The sequence below is a fragment of the Balaenoptera acutorostrata genome, chromosome 11 (assembly GCF_949987535.1).
Source record: "Balaenoptera acutorostrata chromosome 11, mBalAcu1.1, whole genome shotgun sequence".
NCBI lineage: Eukaryota > Metazoa > Chordata > Mammalia > Artiodactyla > Balaenopteridae > Balaenoptera > Balaenoptera acutorostrata.
The window spans coordinates 103,292,941-103,313,531 of NC_080074.1; the positions used below are offsets into that span (position 1 = coordinate 103,292,941).

At 43.8% G+C, this 20,591-nt stretch overlaps 1 long non-coding RNA gene across 2 annotated transcripts in view; it reads left to right on the forward strand.

The window, feature by feature from the left end:
• LOC130709299 (uncharacterized) overlaps positions 1-20,229 on the forward strand; it is a 121,612-nt gene extending 101,383 nt beyond the window's left edge. The window contains exons 3-10 of one of the 2 annotated variants that reach the window (XR_009009808.1): positions 1,195-1,304; positions 3,116-3,225; positions 4,105-4,184; positions 4,326-4,636; positions 5,680-5,874; positions 6,352-6,549; positions 11,185-11,250; positions 19,467-20,229. This is a non-coding gene — a long non-coding RNA (uncharacterized LOC130709299). Of the gene's footprint in view, positions 1-1,194; positions 1,305-3,115; positions 3,226-4,104; positions 4,185-4,325; positions 4,637-5,679; positions 5,875-6,351; positions 6,550-11,184; positions 11,251-14,330; positions 14,382-19,466 lie in introns of those variants that run through there. The other variant, XR_009009809.1, reaches the window with a different exon arrangement.
• Positions 20,230-20,591: the final 362 nt, after the last annotated feature.

The window sequence follows — 20,591 nt, forward strand, 5'->3', positions numbered from 1 at the left end:
AAGGGAGAAAGGAAGGAAGGAAGGATGGAAGGGAGGGAGGGAGGGAGGAAGGAAGGAAGGGAGGAAGGATGGAAGGGAGGGAGGGAGGAAGGAAGGAAGGGAAGAAGGGAAGAAGGGAAGGGAGGGAAGGAAGAAAGAAGGAAGGAAGGGAGGGAGGGAGGATGGAAGGAAGGGAAGAAGGGAAGGGAGGGAGGGAAGAAGGAAGGAAGGGAGGGAGGGAGGAAGGAGGGAGGGAAGGAAGGAAGGGAGGGAAGAGGAAGGGAAGGGAGGGAGAGAGGAGGGAAGGGAGAGAGGGAAGGAAGGAGGGAGGGAGGGAAGAAGTCATATATATTTGTGAAGACTCCTCTGTTACGGAGGTGACTTCTTGTTCTTGAAGGCCATCCCACAGACACTGCCTTCTTGTGTGGATCTAACAAATTCTGTCTGGAACAGAAATCCCGTAAGCCATATGCTTTCACAAGGATATCTACAGGGGATGTGGCATTCCATATCTAATACACAAAGAATGACAGATAGTTTTAGTAAAATGTGTCCTTAATTATTTTCAAGACAGATTTCTCCAGCACCTACACTATGGCAGCCGCTACACTGAAAAGGAATGCGGGATAGAGGTTGGGGTCTGCCCTCAAGGAGCTCAGAGTCTAGAGGAAAAGAGAAAACGGGAGCCCAAATCCACTCAAGGTCAAAGTCCTCGCATGGGGTGAGGGATGGAGAAGAGGGAGGAGGACTTGCCTGCGCCCTGGAGAGATGTGACACAGGGGCTTTCTGCCTGGAAAGTCTGGGGAGGAACTGTAAATCTGTTTATTGATTGCCAAGAATGCTTGCCTTGGAAACTAGAGGGCCGCAGAGGCAGTCCCAGTGATAAAGCATCTCTAAACTGGGTCAGGGACAAAAGCAAAGGACAGACGAGACCATAAATAACGAACTTATAGGGCAGAAGGTGTCAGCTCCAGCTCTGCAAGGGAGAGGGAACCCGGAGAGTAAGGATTTGATGAGAGGTTTAAGAAGACTTCAAAACCAATCCATCAGTTCGTTATTTCGTTCGGCACTTTTCGCACCTCCCTAGAATACGACAGCTACTCCTGAATCAATTTCCCCAACTTCAATCTCTCCTTGGTCTCATCCACGCTCTACAGCATTGCAAGGTTGATTTTCTGGGCTATCTCTTTGATCTCGTCATTTCTTTTCTTACAGACTTTCACAAGTTCCACTGAAAAAGAATAAAAATGAAATTTCGATGGGCATTCGAAGTCATTTTAGATTCTTTTCAACAAGCCGTCCAAGGAATTCTGAGGCCCGCTAAGGTTTGTGAATTATTCCTCATATGGCTTATCTCTTCTACCAAGGAATTTGATCTCCCGGGGGAAGAGCCTCCCTAATACATCAGCTCAGAGGCCGGCACATGGCAGGTGGTTGAGAAATCATGGAAAAGTGACATGTGTCTTCCGAGCAAAGGCTGCCTGTCAAGTGGAGTTGGGTGCCCTGGGGGATGGAGGAGAATTAGATGTGTTACCGTGCGCGGTTCAGAGTCTATCAGAGGAGACAGGATTAAAGCACACAGCGCGTGAGGGTAGCGCAGTGCCGGTCTGCAGAATGCTGTTCCTGAAAGCGACACAGCACGGCCGAGGGAGGTGGCCCTGGAAGCTTTCATCATGTGGCCTTATATGGCTGGACACTTTCCCCATGGTGCTTGTTCCATTCCTTAACTGTCCAGGAGGAAGAGGCCAGAGGAAGATGATGATGGTGACGATTACAGTCCTATTACCGCCTGTGATAAGAGCAGCTGACGTTTATAAGGCACCACTATGTGTCATGCACTGTTCTCAGCATTTTATTTATTTCATCCTCATCACGACCCAATGACAGGGATCGGAGAGAGGTTGGAGTCGGAGAGATTAATTTGGAAGTTATTGCGTTGTGCTAGGCCACCCAATGGGACAATGTTATTAACCGGTTTTACAGAGGTGGAAACTGAAGCACAGAGAAGTTAGGAGAGAATCTACTGAGTTAAAGTGACAGGTTTGAACCCCCCGGGTGCTAAGGGGTTTGGGAAAGGAGGGACCTCGGTGGGACCTGCAAAGTGCAGAATGGGATTTTAGACCAAACCAGGAAATTCTTGGCCTCTCCAGCCTTATCCTTCCTTCTGGCTGGCTGTTGCTCCTTGTTTGGCCTTCTGAGAGCTTTCTGGCTCTGTGCTGAGCTCACCTTTTCCCCTACTTGGGAAATCTCTCTTTCTCTTTATCCATCTCGCTTTAACATCCTTCCACCATCCTCCCACCATCCTCCCACCCCTTCGGAAATCCCAGATGTCTCTCGGCGTGGTACACCTACATCCGGTCACCCTCCCCTCCTTGCCCCTGGCTTGGATGGGCTCTCTGAAAACGCTGAGTATCTCTGAGGTGTCCTCCACCCTAGGACATTCTTTTCACTTCTTCCTTTCCTTCATCCCATAAGGTATGGAAAAACTAGGTCTTATAGCTCCTCGTATAACTAGAGCTTAAAACCAGAGGCACAGAGGCATAGATCAGTGTGATCCTGCAGGGCCAGTGCTTTGGGGGACTCTCAGCAACTAAGTTCTATGCCACCCCTGACTTACTGTGTGACCTCGGGGCCAGCCACTTGCCCTCTCTGTGTCTCAGTCCCCCGCGGTGGGATCATAATATCTACCGCCAAGCAGTGCTCCGAGCATGAATGAATTATTATCCCAAACGCCCTCTGAGCTTCTGGGACAAAGGTGCTATGTTAATACACAGTATCCCTCTTCTTCTTCTTCTCGTTAGTATTATTCAAACCCAGATGGCATTATTATTGTTGTTGATTGACAGCCCCGCATAGCTCCATTCACGGGTGTCAGAGAGCCAGGCGGTAGTTAACACAAGCAAACACCATGTTTAAAACAAAGCCCAAGGAACACTCCAGTCGTCTGTGCCTTGGGTTGCTATTAGCACCAGAGCAGCTGCGGTGGCAACACGGAGGGACAGGGCAAGGAAATGCACCCCGGAGCACAAAGAGGGAGAGTGGGTCTTGACACTGATCATATAATCGTGCTGGGCTTTTATAGACACTGGGAGGCCTCAGACAGAATAAATGCTTGAACTTTATCCACGGTTTACAGGCAGCGGCTGTAAAGGTCTTTGTTGCTGTTGCTGCCATATTAATGACCCAGCTTGGGGCACTGCTGCCGCCGCCGCCGCCGGCCGCTTCTTCCAAAGAAAACAAATCAAAGTGAGTAACTCGATGTCCGGCGATGAGTTTTCCATTATAGGAAAATAAGTGTAAATCTTTCCCAGTTGTGCAGCCACGCCGCGACGTCGGAGGCTGGTAAAGAGGTCAAGGTAGCGAGACGCGCTGAACCCCTGAACCAGCGCGTCGGAAAGAGGCGCCTTCTCTTTGTTAACTGCAAAATCAACAGATAAAAATAAACCGTGGTGCCCAGGCTGTGTAGACGGCGTTTGCACCAAAGGGGTGAGGATCGGACGGAGGGGGAGTGGGGGTCCCTTGAACTGGTTCTCCATTACCTTTCCCACCCTGCCGGCGCTGATAAAACCCCACAAGTCATTGACCCTGGACACGCAGAGACATTCATCTTCAGCCACGGGCCAGGCCCTGCAACGTCCAAGACATTGAGTCAAGTGGTATCTTGAGCAGAGGCAATGGAGTGCCTTGGAGGTTTTAAAAAATGATTGTCCCATAAATGTTCCTATTGTCTTAACAGAACCTGGGGGGCTTTTAGGAGGCTGAGCAGTTGAGGCAGCACGCCTTTGGTTGGGGATTCGGACCAATGGATGAATGACGTGCGCTCCTAGGGTGTGGAAAAGGGAGATGAATTGGGGGAGATGGGGTGGGGAGGGACCAGCGTGGGAAATAAGTCAGGAGGAAGTTGGGGACCCTGAGTAAGAGAGAAGACTGGGGGGTTTGTCCCTGGTTGGGTGCGATGGTTTGGGGGTGCAGTGAAGGGCAGGGCAGGGACAGAGTTAGTACCAAGGGAAGGAAGTCAGGCATCTGGAGGCCCAGGAAGTGAGGCCTGAAGGGGGAGGCAGGTGATTCCTAAGTGGTGCTGGTTCTAGGGTCTGGGACCCCCTCCCACTCTCATTCTTCATTTAGAAGCAGCAGAAATAGCCCAAGGTGCTGTTTGGATGCAGGACTTTTCTCCCCTAAAATAGGAGTCACCAGCCTCCGCAAAAGTACGTGTGTTGCTTTTATCCAAACCCTTTGTTTTCTTCTCTGTATTTTCTCGCACCTTCCTCCTCACCAAACCTCCTTCCTTCACTGGCTCCCCCCGCCACCTCTTCTTTCCCCACCGACCACCTCTTCTTTGCCGCCAGGTGAGGGTCCATCCATCCGTTCACTCTGTTAGTGTGGGACTCCTTCCAGAAACCATCCTAGATGAGAATAAGGCAGCATCTCCATCCGGAAGCATCAGAGGCAAGCTGGTGCCGAGCAAGCAGGAAAACAGAAGCCAGCTTGGGTGTGCCTGGGTCAGCTTCGGTGGGGGTGAGGGGTGGTACCAGCAAGGAAGGCGTCAAGGAGAAGAGGGTGTCTGAGCCGAAACGTGAAAACCAAACGGGAACTCGCTGGGGAAGCAGGGCAAATGGATCTGACGTGAAGGGGAAATGCCCCGTGTGCTCAAATGCATGTAAGTTGGCCAAAGAGAGAGAAAGGACAGAGTGAGAGGCAGAACCAATGCAGGACAGGGGAGGGGGGCCAGGCAGGCTCTGGGTGATGGGCTCCCCAGAGAGGCTGGAGCGGACGATGGAGAGAGATGAGGCTGGGAGGTCAGATCACAAAAGACTGATGCACCATGATGAGGGGCTCAGACCTGACCCTGAGGGTGTGGGATCCACCTCCGATCCGGGAGGTGCGGGATCCGCCAAGGGGCTTGGGGTCGGAGGTGGGTCGGGGACTAGATCAGACTGAAAGAGGTCACGGGGGCTGTGAGCTGCATGGGTAGGGGCAGGGGCGCGGGGAGGGGCCGGTTGACCAAGAGGCTGCGTCATCTCCAGAGAGAGACAACCTGAGCCGAGCTAAGCCAGAAGGGGGCAAAGAAGACAGAGTGTCTAAAAAGGTGGAATCATCCAGAGGAAGGTGGGGAAAAGTAGGGAGAGGAACCTGCCAGAATCCCAGCAAGTCTGACTAACTCCTCCTCGGACTCCCTCCTTTCGCAGCTTTTCCCTCGAGTGTATTTCATACTCCTCCCCTTCAAACCCCTCTCCTGTGTCTCTGCTTTTGTTCACATCTACCCCCAAGAACTTCTTCCCACCTGGGTACATCATCGTGCTTCCAAACAATGCTTCCTCTCTACTCTCCTAAAACTCCTTCTCTGAAGCTCATTTTCACCTTTGTCATTCTCTCCTTTTCCCAATCCCATGCTTTTCCCAGCTTGATGCCACAGTGGGAGCCGGGACCCGCTGCTGGTTGCAGGGGCTAGACTGGCTTCCAGCCTCTTGCTTCAGGGCTGCTTGGGAGACAGAGTTGAAGGCTTCTCCTGGGAAGCAGCATGGAAGAGATTTGGGCTGTGGAGGAGAGAAACCCAGAAACATGACATCAAGGGTGGATTTAAGGCAGACATAAAATTAAATGGGTCTTGTTTCTTCCCTGAAATAGTCCTTTGGGAACAGATTCAATGTGGTCCCTGGAGATGTCCACATTCCGTAGTCCTAAACTTGGGATTTTTTTTAGTATGGGAGAGATCCTAATTCCTAAGAGGGCAAGAGGGAAGCTGCCTTCCCCCAACTCCTCCCCAGCAAAGCGTCCTCCCCGGGGAGTGGGAACACAGACTCCTGATTCCAGAATCTTCAGGAACGACCAGTGGAGGTTTCAGAGGAGCCATGAGGAGTCATTTCTGTAGTTTCCGTATTAATGAGCCCAGAGGAGGTGAGTGACCATCCGCTGGATGTTCTGCTTCTGCTACTTTACATACTTTGTATCTCCTCTAACCCTCACGTCAACCTTTGGAGGTAAGTGTAATTATAATTCCACTTTAGAGATGGAGAAACTGAGGTTCGTGGCCTTAGGAAACTTGCCCAGGTCTGCATGAGTCCTTAGCCTTCCCCATTTGGCCATGCACTCCTTCCACTGTCAAGCTAATGTTTGAAAATAAAAGTAAAACAATAATAACCTACATTAGCCTAACAGAAATTTAAGCCCACATTTTTTTCTTTCTCTCTCCTGAGATGTTAGAAATGGATCTCACTGTCTGGGTTTTGCTTTCAAACAGAGAATTAAAAATGTTTCCCACAGAATTTTGATGCTTTTCTCCCAGTGAAATATTTGGTACCCTGAAAAGGTATTTGTTTGTTTGTTTTTTGAAGACAGCCTCCAATAAAAACTTTGACTACGCCTGTCTTTCAGCTCTTTCCCAAGACAGCTCCTCTGGGGAACCGATCTTTGGAGGGATATGTTGGAAGGATTTCCCAGGACCTTCAGAAGGAGTCGAAGTTCTGGAAGAAAATCGTCTACCCACAGCATGGAAAGGAACGGGAAGCAGGCTTCATGGGCGGCAGCCGGGGGCGGAAATAGACAAGGGAGTCCAAAGTCGGGGTGCAGAAGGTGGGAGACAAGTGCAGTGGCTGCTGTCACAAAACACCTAAAAATACGAGAGTGGCTTTGGGACAGTGGAGGACGGCAGCTGGAAGGACCTTGAGGACAGTATTAGTAAAAAATCTAAAGGGTCTCAAAGAGGCTGTTAGCAGAAGCCTGGTGTCCCTCGAGAAAGCTAGCTATCAGGATTAAAGAAAAATGAGGGACATGTTACTGGCAACTAGAGAGAAGAGGATCCATTATGCAGAGGCACAAAGTTGAGCAACACTCCTGCCTGCAATAATGGGGAAAGTAGAAAGTGCACCCTTTGGGTTGGGTGATCTAGCTAAGATTTCCAGGCAGGGTTAAAGGTCACCCAGACTTCTTCTTGCTGCTTATATTAAAATTTGAGAGGAGAGAGAGAAGCTAAAGGAAACAAAAAAGTTAAATATAAAGGAGACAGACTCTGCACAGTTTGGAAAGTCTCCTGCCTCTCCAGATGGAAATCCATGTTAAATCAAGAACAGCATCTGGAAAAAAATAAAATTCAGGGAAGGGGCAGAAAAACATGGTGTAAAGACAAAATTGAGAGTATGATTGTAAAGTCCTTTGATAAGACCTTGGAAAGATTTAAAGTAATGCCTTAGAGAACTGTTCATTCAAAAACAAAAACAAAAATGAAAACAAACAAACAAAATCCAAGAGTTTTAAGAATCCTTGGTAGCTTTGGCAGAAGCCAAAGGGAGAGAATGATTTATCCCCAAGAGGTTTGTGGATGTGACTTTTTATTTTTCTAATGGCATGAACCACAGTAAGATTCATAGGAGGTTTCCAAAGCTTTTAAGAAAATTGTACAAGCAGAAACACCACTAGCTTAGACTGCAAGAGACAGAGAACATACCAAAAAAAGAAAAGAAAAAGGTCTTTGGACCCCCAAACTTTTACAGCCTGAAAATAGTCTGAGAAAATGTCTCAGTTGCAAATATAGGTTACCTTTTCAGGAAAAGGAAGAATGGCTGTTAGGACAGAACCAAGACCGCAGCAGGTAATTTCCAGGGCTTGGTCTCTAATCAGGGAACGGACCACATGTTCCCATCAGATTTCAGGGTTGCTTTAGACCAGGGACTCCCGTATGTCTCCTGTTTCCCCCCTTTTGGAATGGGAGTGTCTCTAGTGGTTATTCCATGCCCGTCCCACCACTGTGTGTTGGGTGTAGGAGAGAGGGCAGGTAACATGTCTCATTAGTTCCCAGGTGCTCAGATAGAGAAGACTGCCCTGGAGGGAGCGTGTGTCTCCGTGGACCGTCCAGCACACCCTCCTTGGCATTTTGCACACACGGTTCCCTCTGCCTGGACTTGTCTTCCCTCACCTCCCCACCTGGTTAATTCCTATTTATACTCTAAGATTCAGCTCAAAATGACTGCTCCACGAAGCCTCCCCAATTGCATCAGCTAAAGTTAAGAGCTATGTTTTCTGTCTTTCTGTAGGATTTGCTATGGCTCTTATCACCCTAAACTGAAATGGTTTACATACTTTCTTCCTCCCCAACTGGTCCATGAGTTCAAACGTGGTAGGGATTGTGTCTTATCATTTTTGTTGTTTATCCAAACTGATTGCAAAATTAACACAGAAGCTCAACCAACATCTGACATTAAAGCAATAAATAGGAGGCTACAGATGGCCTTAAAGCTTTGATGAAGGAGAGTGAGTGAAGAAGACCTAAATGGTGTGCTTAGCAGCCGAGGCTCGGAGAGGAAGTTTGATAAAGTCCTGTCCTGGAGGTCAGTGTCACCGACTTGGCGTTTGGGAAATCTGAATGCACTTCCCAGGCGGTGAGCGAGCACAGGGAAGAAGTAGCTGCATCCTTTTTGGGGAGGGGCTGGGCACCTTGCTCTCCTTGACATGTAATCAGCGACTCAGAACTAAGTGCCTTCAGCATTTGGCAACACATTACAGAGCATGAAGGGGGATCCGGGGATTCTGGAAATCGGAGCATCAAATTCCCCGAGATCATCTCAGACCTAAAATCTTCTGTTTGGAGAAACCACCTTGGAAACGTCTGTTAAGATCTATGAGACCAGAGACTGACTGTAGCCCCTTGTACCTGCTGTCACGTAGCAGGCACTAATTTTTTTTTTTTTTAAATGGTTGATTATTGGCAGATGGGAAGAAGGAAGAAGGGAAGGGGATGTTTTGGAAATTTTCTAATGTTGCTTAAATGAGTAGGGGTTTTTAAATGAATGGTGTGAATTTATACAGTGGGTATGATATCGTAGGGGAGGTTTTATACCATCAGGACAGTGATATCCAATGGCTTTGTCCCTCGGACCTTTCTCCAGAAGGCCTCCTTCATCTGGATGGGACTCTGTCCTCCCCTAATTCTTAGTAATACTCCCTCTGAGAGAGTCTGAGACTCTCATGTCTCTTGTTGTTGTGGAAACCCCATCTGAATTCCAGGGAGCCAGAGTCTTGAGGAGAGATGGTTCATGTTGGGCCCAAAATAAGATTTATTGAAATGATTGATATTTCTATTCTTTTTCTGTTTCTCCCTGAGAGAATCTCAAGGTCAAGACCTAAGAATGATCACATATACACAAATATGTATCTCCTCGACTCCACAGAACTTATACAGAGACAATGCAGGGGGCCACTTGTGAGATGCATCTTAAGAGGGGCTGGCAAGACCTCTCCCCAGCCCCCAAATCCCCCTTCAGCACAAAGCTGCCACTGGCTAGGTCAGTGGCTTTGTGAAAAGGAGAAAAGTCAGCCCTTCCTTCAGGAGGAGACCGCTCTGTGCTGGGGGGCGTGGCTTGGTGAGCAGAGTGCAGATGGGTTTACCATCTCACTCACCCCTCAGCTTCAAGTTCTATGTCAAGAACAATCTACACAATCGTAGATGGAAGTCCTATCATCATGGAGTCCAAAATTCCATCACGAGGATCCATTCTACGTACCTGGATGAAAGCATCGTTCCCCACTTGATCAAGTGTGAACACCCGCAGATACTGGGTACCCATCCAGCTCCTGTCGGCCGTCTATCACTGCATTCTCTTTACCAAACGACAAGAAGTAGTGGCAGAGATGGGGAGGGGACACCAGGCAGAGACCTGAGCTGTGGAAGATCCCAGGGGAAAAGACTGGTTTGTGGGAGGACCTGGAAGGCCAGGGAGGCCAAAGTTCAGGAAAGAGGCTGGGAGCATGGGCTGGGGGAAAGGTCAGCAGGACCAGACCACATTCACCTATTTCTTTTTTTAAAAAAAATCTTTCCAAAGTTTGAAATGTTATTTTTTAATCTTTATATTTTTTCCAATATTTGAAAATTTGCAAAACTTATTTCCTTTTAATCATTTTAATGTGGCTACTAGAAACTTCCAAATTACATATGTGGCTTGCGTTATATCTCTATTGGGCGGCACTGGTCTAGAACTCAGCTCAGCACCTGGCACTTAGCAGATGCTCATAAATGTGATTTGAAATGAAAAGAAATGAAATGTACTACTGTTACCTGTTTCAGAGCTGCTTGATGCATCCTCTTTAGACAGTGCTTCTTTTTCTTCGTGGCTATTGTTTGCTATTGTCCTCTGTCTTTTTTTTCCCCAGAGTTTTATTGAGATATAATTGACATGCATCACTGTATAAGATGAAGGTGCACAACATAATGGTTGGATGTACATATGTTGTGAATTTCGTTCTCTTCAAAAATTCATAGTTGCTTAGCACAAAAGATCAAGCCAATAAGCAAAAAGATATTTCCAGATATTTTTTCTTTAAGTAAAAAAAAATCCCCATGTCCCACTCCCTCATCCCCTTCTCTGGGAGGGACTACCATCTCTCAAGTACAGTGAGATGGCTGGTTATACAAGGAGAAAAGACAGTTTATCGAATTTGGATCCTTTCTGTAGACGTTGAAATCGATGCAGAATTCTCAGTTGTCGAAACTCCAAATCCTTCCCTTTGAAGCCCCAGGACGGCTTCAAAGTATCTATGAGAAATAGTGCAAAGAGCAGAGTAAGTAGTTAACCATCTTCTGTTAAATAACGTGAAATGAATACAGCTTTGAGCTCAGATTAGGAATGCAGAGGAAATAGCAATCTGGAGAAAAATTTAGGGTTTCTTTTTTTTCTGAATCACTAGGAAGAAGAAAAAATCTCACATAAATTAAATTTCAGGTTTTCAGAAGTCTGTGACGACTCCTGGCAACAGGGAGCAAAGTTCTGGAGTTAAATGGGATGATAAGTTCACCTTCGCTTCCGAATTCTCTTCCCCATTTTTTGCATATGTAGTTTTACCCAACACGTGCCTGGGCCAGACACAGGAGCCCTGCCGTGACGGTGCTGGACCAGGGGAAGGTGGGCTTGTGGGAGAGGAGATCACCGTGGCTGGACTTTGGGGGAAGAGGTACAGGCAAGAAGCGGGTGTAGACAGGCGCCAGAGGAGACTGTGGTTTTAGGCATTTGTTTGTTTAATTACTTGTTAGAATGGATTGCATTTCTCTGCCCAGAAGAGATACAGGTTTGAGATGAATTTTAGATGTTTTTAGAACAAAAATGCTACTCATTTTTGAATCTTCTGTTTTTGCCATAGCTGTGCAACCAAGCTGGAGGAAAAGAAAGCGCAAGGAACTCCCACCAGACTGAAACCCTTTTTGTTTCTTGCATGTCACAGAGCCTTCATTCTGTTCCTGAGGAAGAAATAGTATCCTGAAGGATTCCCGAAAAGCTGGACAATTAGGTAAATATTTTTGCTCAAAAAACATGCCATTTGGTACCACTTTCCTTGATAAATTATCTTTCCCCTGTCAAAAAGGGAGCAAAAAAAAAAAAAAAAAGTAACCTTTCTCCTGAGATGAAATCATAATGAATAGAAAGATACAATCGGGTTTTTGTAGTGTTACAACAGTTAAGCATACTAGAGCTTGAAGTCATTAAGCTTTTTCCATCATATTTTAAACTTTTCTAAAAATAAAAAAATAGAGCTCAGGGTAACATCTGTTCTTTAAAAGGCTACCCTGATACTGAGGAAGGAAATGAGACAGTTGGTCCCTAATCATGTTGCCTTAATAGTTGTAAAAGTCACACTTTTACAAAAGGGATATGGGTTATCCTAACCAGCTTCATGCGGAGTTAGCATAATGGCCGTGATATGAGACAAGCTTCATGGAAAAACTGTCGCCACTGTTTTCCCCTTATTTCTAAATGCACTTGATCAATATGATACATTACAGTTGATCAGAGCAGACCTTTAGATAAACAATTGACCATGGAGGTAACATTATGGCTGTAAACCACATGTACAATGTGTCTACTCAATCTTTTACACCATATGATTCATTCATTCATTCATTCATTCACTCAGTACACATGTGTTGAGTGCATTGTATGGAGAAGAAATAACTTAGCCTAGAGGATCTGAAGCCAACTTCCCAGGTGAGACGGTTTTTGATCAAGGTCTTGGAGATTACACGTGTGGCAGAGTGGCCATCCTGACAGAAGAAACAGCACATATAAATACGCAGAAGAATGAGAGCACGTGCTATGTTCAGGAAGCAGCAGTTATCTTCAAGTGGGCAGAGTCCAGGATGCCCGCAGTGGAGTGGACTGCATCTGGATTGCAAAAGACCTTGAGTGCCAGCCCAAGGGGTTTATATTTTACTTTTTAAGAAAAAGATGATATGAAATGGCCCTCCAGTCAAGTAGTCTCCCCTTCATTTCATATTTCTCCATATTCCCTGTGCTCTAAGCACAAAGCAATGAAAGACAAAGTATAAAAAGAAAAAACAAACCTGAAAAGATATAGCCAAACTCAAAAAGAAGAAAAAAATATCTTTATGGATCACTCAAAGCAGTGAGGAGGGATGAAGCCATGGCCTTGCAGGCCACAGCAGAAAGGAGCCTGGCTCTTTTGGGGTAACAGAAGCTAAGTGTCCACGCAAAGGATGGTGGAAGCAGGCTAACTGTCCGAAGACAGGGTCTGACTCTCCCAGAAGATGTAGGATGAGGGAGGTGGGACCCAGGCTCCCAACAAGGAACTGATCCAGGTTCTGTGAGTGACTCTGCAATGTTCTTATTCTCACCGTGGGGCAGGAGACCCCAGAAAACCATCATAAACTTGACTATGGACTGAGGGCACAGGGTGCTGGGTGGAAGCATCCACAAAGCTTTTCAACTGGATGCAAGAGAGAGGGAACAAAACAAAAAGCCTCCCGTATAAAGTGAGCCTGCAAACTTTCCAGAATATACATAGGAAATGAGTGCTAAGAAAAACAATCAATAATTCACGCCAACTGAAAATAATTTTACAAAGCAGTCTGATGAAGGCTTAAATAGAAAGTTTAAGATAATCAAAGAGATGAAAAAGAAATTTCATTCATTAAAAATAAACAAAATAAGATAATAAGAATTCATAATTCTGTACTTGCAGATGGATTAAAGGCAACAACTGAAAGCAGAGATGATCAAAATGAATGAGAGAGAAAGAGAAAGAGATCCAACTATATACTAGTGACAGGAAAAATACACCTGAAACAGTATCAATCCAAAAGACTGAAAACAAAGAGTGGGCAAGAGAGAAGACAGATCATTCAAATTCCAAAAGAACGTTGAGCAGCAATATTAATATTAGACAAAATGGAATTTATGGCAAAAAAATAAGGAAAAAGAGAGACACCATATAGTAAAAAATGAGTCATCTGCCAAGATGATGTAGCAACCCTGACTTTGCATACACTGAACAACATGGCTTCAAATGATATAAAAGGGGGAAACTGATCATTTTATACAAATAATAGGAGATTTTTAACATTCTTCCAATAGAAAATGATGAATCGTAAAAAAAAAACTTTGTAAGACTATAGAATATTTGAAGAAAATATATGTAAATGTATTTAACAGCTTTATACAGAACCCCCCCCCACAATAAATAAAGATTATAATTGATTTTCATGTTAACATGGAATATTTGCAAACTTGACCATGTCACAAAGAAGATTTTAACAATTTTCCAAGAATCTATATCATACATATTTTCTGATCACTATGCAATTAAATTCGATACCTACAAGCCAGGGAAAGAGGTTTTTGTTTTGTTTTGTTTTGTTGTTTTTTTGTTTTTGTTTTTTGTTTTTAGTAGAGAATAAAGCATGTTTGGTAGCTTAAAAATGCTCTCCTAAATAACTTTTGGGTTCAAGAAGAAATCATAAAGTCCAAAATAGTTTAAGAAAAAAGGAAAGGATTACATAAACGTTTGCATGTGATGCAGTTAGCATAGACTTATAAGGTTCAATTAAGACCTAAATTTAATTTATAAAAAGAAAGAAAGGTAAAAAGTAAGAGTCTACAGTCAATTCAAGAAGCAAGGGGGATAAAAAACAGGAAGACTCTAAAAAGAGAAGGAAGGAAAAAATAAGGGTGAGCTAGAAAACTAACAATACAAAAGATCAATAAAATTTGATTTTTTGAATAAAAGAAAAAAGTCTAGTAAGCATAATAAAGAAAAAGGCACGAATAAACAATACCAAGAACAAAAAGGGGAACAGAACTATATTGCCTTAAAAGGGAGGTTAAACAGATCATAAGAGAAAATGATACATTTATGCAAATAAAATTGAAAATTCAGAAGAAAGGATTAAGATTTTTTTTTTACAATGGAATAAAGGGAGAATGAATACCAGGGTGAAATTAGCAATCTCAGCCATACTTTCTAGGCCTAGTTTATTAAGTTATTAAAAAATTCATTAAGTCAATGATAAATTTTATTGAATGTTTTTTCTTCATCCCTTGAGAAAAGCATACAATTTTACCCTTTACATTCAGACAGCAGCACAGCATGATAAGAAGAACCTGGATGTCTGAGATGTCCCAAACAGACTGGATTTCTTGAGCATGAAAAATAAATTTCTATCTTGTTTAATCCACTGCCATTTAGTCTTTTTGTGTTACTCTCAGCCAAGCCTAATCCTAACTGATAGGAAAAAGGAACACGTTAACCTAGTAAAGAATATTTATTAAAATATATTACAAAATCACATCTACTGGCAAAGTAATGTGAGCTGGGCCCCTGGAGTTTTGCCTTGCAGGGGTCCCGAGAAGTGGAACTCAATAAGCACCCATGTCCAAGTCAGGGGGAAACAGAACTGCTCACTCTAACTGCTTCTTTTCAGTCCTGTACCAGAAGTCTTAGCTAATACAATCAGATACAGAATTTAAAAGCAAAAGGAAAACGGTCTTTATTAACAGATGATATGATAGTCTGTAAGAAATTTTATAGAGAAACTTTTGGAATGAATAAGAGTGATCACTAAGCTGGATGTAAGACCAACAAACAAATCAGTAGCCTACCTAATCACCAGTCTTAGACAATTAGGAATGTAATTTTTTAAAGTGTCTTATTCACAAAAATGAAGAAGGTGCTTGTGGAGAAGCAGATGGAATATTATTGAAGGAAATGAAAAAAGACATGGTATATTAATTAGGATGCTTTCACATGCAAGGAACACATGCCAACCAGAAATGTCTTAACTATGAGAATATTTATTATTTGGTGTAACAAGAAGTCCAGCACAGGCAGGTTCAGGTCAGTCCTGCAACGCAAAGATGTCATCAGACGCTCAGGATCTTTCCATCTTTCTGTGGCAGGGCTTCTACCCTCAGATTTGTCCTCTCATGGCTGTAGGTTGGTTGTATTAGCTACAGTCTACGTGTAAAGTCCCCTTCGTACAGCCTCATTCTGAAGGAAGTAAAAGAAGTATCTCTTCACACATCCGTGTTTATCAAACTGTTCTCGTAGAATGTCACTTCTAGTTGCACTCCCCGGGATTAAGTTGTGAGGTCATGCCTACCAGCAAGGGAGGCTGAGAAAGCATCTCATATTTTCAGTCTCTATCGTGGGAAGTGTGTTCTTCCAATAAGAAAGGGGGTGGGGTGGGGCAGGTTACTGAGGAAGAGGCCACCCCCAAATAAACGGACGGAGAGACCCGATAGCATTCATGCTCCTCCAATTTAAGTCTATGAATTCAGGGCAATTACAATCAAAATGGAAATGAGTTTTTTCCCAGGCACTTGAAAAGCTTATACAAAAATTAATATGGGAGGTAAAAAAGGGCCAAGAATAGCTCAGACAGTTTTGGAAGGGAAAAAAATTGGGGACACGTGCACAACTAGAGATCGAAATACCTTGTAAAGCCATAATAACTAAAGGTGAGAACACTTATGACAACACCCACTTCACAAAACTGTTACAAGAATCACGTTATAAAGTCTACGTGAAAAAGGCTTTGTTGACTGTAAAATGCTGTCTAGATGTGAGCCGGTACAGAGGACAAAGATGTGTGTTGCATCTCTGAGCTACAACGCTTCCTCCAGCAGTAAAATTAATGACATCGACTTCTTTACTCCCTACCTGCCATAAATTCTTCCTGTGAGTGGGCTCAAAGGAGGGTAAGAAAGAAGCATGAAATCTTCCAGTTGGAGGGAATCTTGGAGGTTATTATTTCAGTCTCCCACTCAGCGGAGGAGTCCTATCTACAAATTCCAGCACCAGGTGGCCGTCCTGTCTTGGCTTGAACACTTTCCGTGATGGAACTGGTTACTCCCTCTCAAAGCATCTTGGTCCTTGGGCAGGCAGCAGTGACAGTTAGAGATGGAGCTGAAATCAGACTCCCTCCAACCTTTTTCCACTTGTCTTAGTTCAACCTTCGGGAACAACACAAAACGAATTCACTCCCTTCCACCCTTGACAGCAAATCAAGGGTTTGAAGATGGCCATCAGGGCCTTTCCCTGGGATAAACATGCTCAGCTTTTTAACTGTCCCTCTAAGACCTTTCCCTAAACAGGCTGGCCTGCCTGGGGTGCCCACTCCTTGGTCAATATCCTTTTCAAATCTGGTGCCACCTCCCTGCCACCGCCTCCAAATGGAAACAGCTTAAATGTCCACGAGTGAGTCAATTTAAACAAATGAAGGCATGTGCATATGATAATGGATGGTGTGACTGTTAAAACTGTGTTTCCAAAGAATATATAATGAGTTGGGGGGAGGAATTCAGGATATGATGTTAATTAAAAAAAAAAAAATTTCCCTCCGTATTCCTCCATCTCCCACAAAAAAAGACTTGAAGGACACATACCAAAATGATACCAGTAGTTATCACTAAATGGTGACAGATCATTTTCACCTTTCTACATTTGTAGGTTTTCTACCATGACTATACTTTTCTTTTGTAATTAAAAAAAAAAAAAAAATTGCAGAGGCCACAAAGCTGAATGTGAAGGAGAAGCATGGTGACTGGAACAAACCCAGATGCTCTGACGCGGGCAGCCAACCGGGTGCGCACCATCTTGTCACGTGGCCATGATAAGCATTAGTTTTTTGGAGCCATGTCAGAAATTTGTCAGAAAATTGAGCTTTTTCTTAACTAAAATCCTCAAGACTTCTTTTTTTTTCCACATGAACTCTCGTCAATAGTTTGAATAACTGAGTCTTTTTTTTTTTTAATCAAAATGAAAATCTTTCATTTTCCCCCATTAAATTCCGTCTGTTTGTTTTGGCTCCTCGCTTAGCAAACCGTATCCTGTTTCTGCCATGCTGTGTGTTACTTATACGTTTCCATGTTGTGTCAGCCCTCATTTATATGTTGGCCTACCGTTCACGTCATTGAAAGATATTTAACAGAACCGGTCCCCACAGAAGGACCAGAGGCATCTTGTACTGTACACCTTTTTTTGGATGACTTGGCTCAATCATCCAATGCTTTCTGGATACAGTGGGTTGCCTAGTTGTGCCTTTACCCAGCTGGAGATCATCTCTTCCTTATCTATTCATCTTACCATGAGAAACTTTGCCCAAACCCCTGCTGAAAGATTCAGTACCTCTGGGACAACCTGGTGATTTTTGATAACCTTTCAAGAAAGAAAAAAATATGAAATGATGTTAGTATGATGTGGTTTGTTGTATACAAACTTGTGCTGGCTTTTTGAGATTTCTGCTTCCTTTTTGAAGCGATTACAATCTAACTGTTTAATAAGCCAGGTTAAGGTTTGCTGGGGATCAAAGTTAAACTCAACGATGCAAACTTTCCGGAACCTACATATTCCCCCTTTTGATAACTCGGACCGTTTCCCATCACTAATCCTTTGGCATCACTCCTGAGATTCCTGCAAGATTACGGACAATGGTTCTGTGATGAAAGCTACAAGTTCTGTCATCCCCAGGGATGAGATTTGTCAGGACCTGGAGACCTGAGCTTATTTAAAGAGGCCAGGTATTTACTTCCTGCAAAGCTTCACACCTAGGGCTGTAGTTTCCTTTTAACCATGTTGAAGATCCTTCTTGGAGATAGAGGAGATGACAGCTACTTAGGAGTGGAGCAACTCTGCTTTGTATCTGTCATCTTCTAGCGTAACACCATCTGCCCCTGGCCCTTCCCTATTCTCCCAGCTCAAAGCACACTCACACAAAGCTCTTTTAGCTGTTCCGGAGCATTTTTTGCAAGTCTCAGCTAGATTCTGAGCCCCAGCCTTGCTAACACGATGGCTACAAACCCATGACACTCTTTGCTGTTCTCTTGTTCTGTGCTCCTCCCTTGCACTGTTGTAAAGGCTCTCTGAGAACCTGAGGCTGCTGGAGGGCTTCCTTCGCTGGCTCTGAGTCTTCCCTTTGCTTCATTGTCGGGATCGAGATTTCTGTTTGCACCGTTTGAGTTTAACTTTGATCCCCAGCAAACCTTAACCTGTGTTATTAAAGAGTTAGATTGCAATCGCTTCAAAAAGGAAACAGAAATCTCAATCCCGACGATGAAGCAAAGGGAGATTGTACTGTCAGAATTTAATTTCGGGAAGAATTTTTTTTTAAGTTGAAGGATAGTTGATTTACAATGCTGTGTTAGTTTCAGGCGTACAGCAAAGTGATTCAGTTATATATATGTATACATATACATATATATATTCTTTTTCAGATTCTTTTCCATTATAGTTTATTATAAGATATTGAATACAGTTCCCTGTGCTATGCAATAGGTCCTTGTTGTTTATTTATTTTATATACAGCAGTGTGTATCTGCTAATCCCAAACTCCTAATTTATCCTTCCCGATCCCCTTACCCCTTTGGTAACGACAAATTTGTTTTCTATGTCTGTGAGTCTATTTCTGTTTTATAAATAAGTTCACTTGTATCATTATTTTAGATTCCACATGTAAGTGATATCATATGATACTTGTCTTTCTCTGACTTACTTCACTTAGTATGAAAATCTCTAGGCCCATCCATGTTGCTGCAAATGGCATTATTTCATTCTTTTTTATGTATATACAGTAGTATTCCACTGTATATACATCTTCTTTATCCATTCATCTGTTGATGGATTTTTAGGTTGCAGGAAGAATGTTTCTTTAGTACATCCTCTGTCCTCTTATCCTTTAAACAACAAAACACCAACATAATAGAATAAAACACAATAACAACAGCAACCAAAAAGCTCCTGTTTAGGCTTGCTTCTCATCACGGATGCAAACGAGGTCTGATAAGACACTGGAAGTGGGCATTTAGGCTCCTCGTGGTCCATTTTCTTAGAAAAACATATGACAAATGATGAAAAATGTTGCTTAACTTGCTTCAAATACGAATGTGGAGGAGCTATTCTTTCCTGTTTATTGTGCAGTGAGAAAGAGGGGAGAGGAGAGATAGAGAAAGAAGGGAAATTAGTATTGAGTACCAACCAGGTGGTTTCATTTAATCTTCATATCAATCCTGGAAGCACCGTCCCCATTTTAAAGGTGGAAAAAAATGAAGCTCAGGTTAAGTAACTTGAAATAACTTTGTTTGTGGTCCAAAAGGTGTCCCAGTGCATAGAAAAGTTCTGTTCACACTATATTGTAGACAATTAAGTGTGCAATAACATTATGTCTAGAAAAACAATGTACAGACAGTCATTAAAAAATACTTTATTCCTAAAAGGTGCTAACCATCATCTGAGCCTTCGGCAAGTTGCATTCTTCTTGCAATGGTAACCTCGAAGATCATGGATCACAGGTCAACCACCACAAATATAATAATGATAAAGTTTGAAATACTGCGAGAATTACCCAGATGTGGCACGGAGACATGAAGTGAGCAAATGCTGTCGGGAGAATGGTGCCGACAGACTTGGTTGACGCAGCGTTGCCACCAACCTTCAATTTGTGAAAAATGCAGTATCTGTGAAGAGCGATAAAGCAAAGCATAATACAATGAGGTCTGCCTGTAATTGGAGCCTCTCCACCAGGAAGATGATATTTGGATAGAGACCTTGAAGGGAGTCAGGAAGCAAGCCCTGTAGGTATCTGGGGAGAAGCCCGTGCAGACCTGGAAGTGGGACCAGGGCCAGCGTGTGTTTGAGGTGGAGCGGAGCCCGGGTAGCTGGAGAGGAGCAGTCAAGGGAGAGAGTGATTGGAAAAGGGGTGGACGGGCCACGTGGCCCCAGGCCATGGAGGGGCTTGCAGGTCAGTGTCAACACTCGATTTTTGCTCTGATTGTCCTGGGAGGCAGGGAGGTGACATGATCAGACTTACATTTTAACGGGATCACTCTGAGAGCTCTGCTGAGAATAGTGTAGGCAACACGGTAGAAGCAAGGAGTCCGGTTAGGAGGCTATTACACAGTGGATGGTCTAGGGAGCAGCCTTGGAAGAGGTGAGATGTGGTTATAGTGTGTACATATTTTGAAGGTAAAGAGAGTAGGGTTTGCAGAAGAATTAAAATAGAGTATGGGGGGGAGAGAGGAACAGGGAAGAAGGGAGGGAGGGAAGGAAGGAAGGAGGGAGAAAGAAAGGAAAGAAAGAAAAGGAAGGAAGAAAGAAAGAAAAAGGAAAGAAAGGAAGAAAGAAAAGAAAGGAAAGAAAAAGAGAAAAAAGAAAGAAAAGAAAGAAAAAGAAAAGAAAGAAGAAAGAAACTCTAAGATTCTCCCCTGAGCAACCAGAAGGAGGCCATTCACTGAGTTAGGGAATGTAGTGGGAAGAGCAGGCTTTGGTAAGCAAGACCAGGAGTTAGTTTGCGGTATATTCAGATGCCCATTAAACAGTGAAATAGAGACCGTGAATAGGAA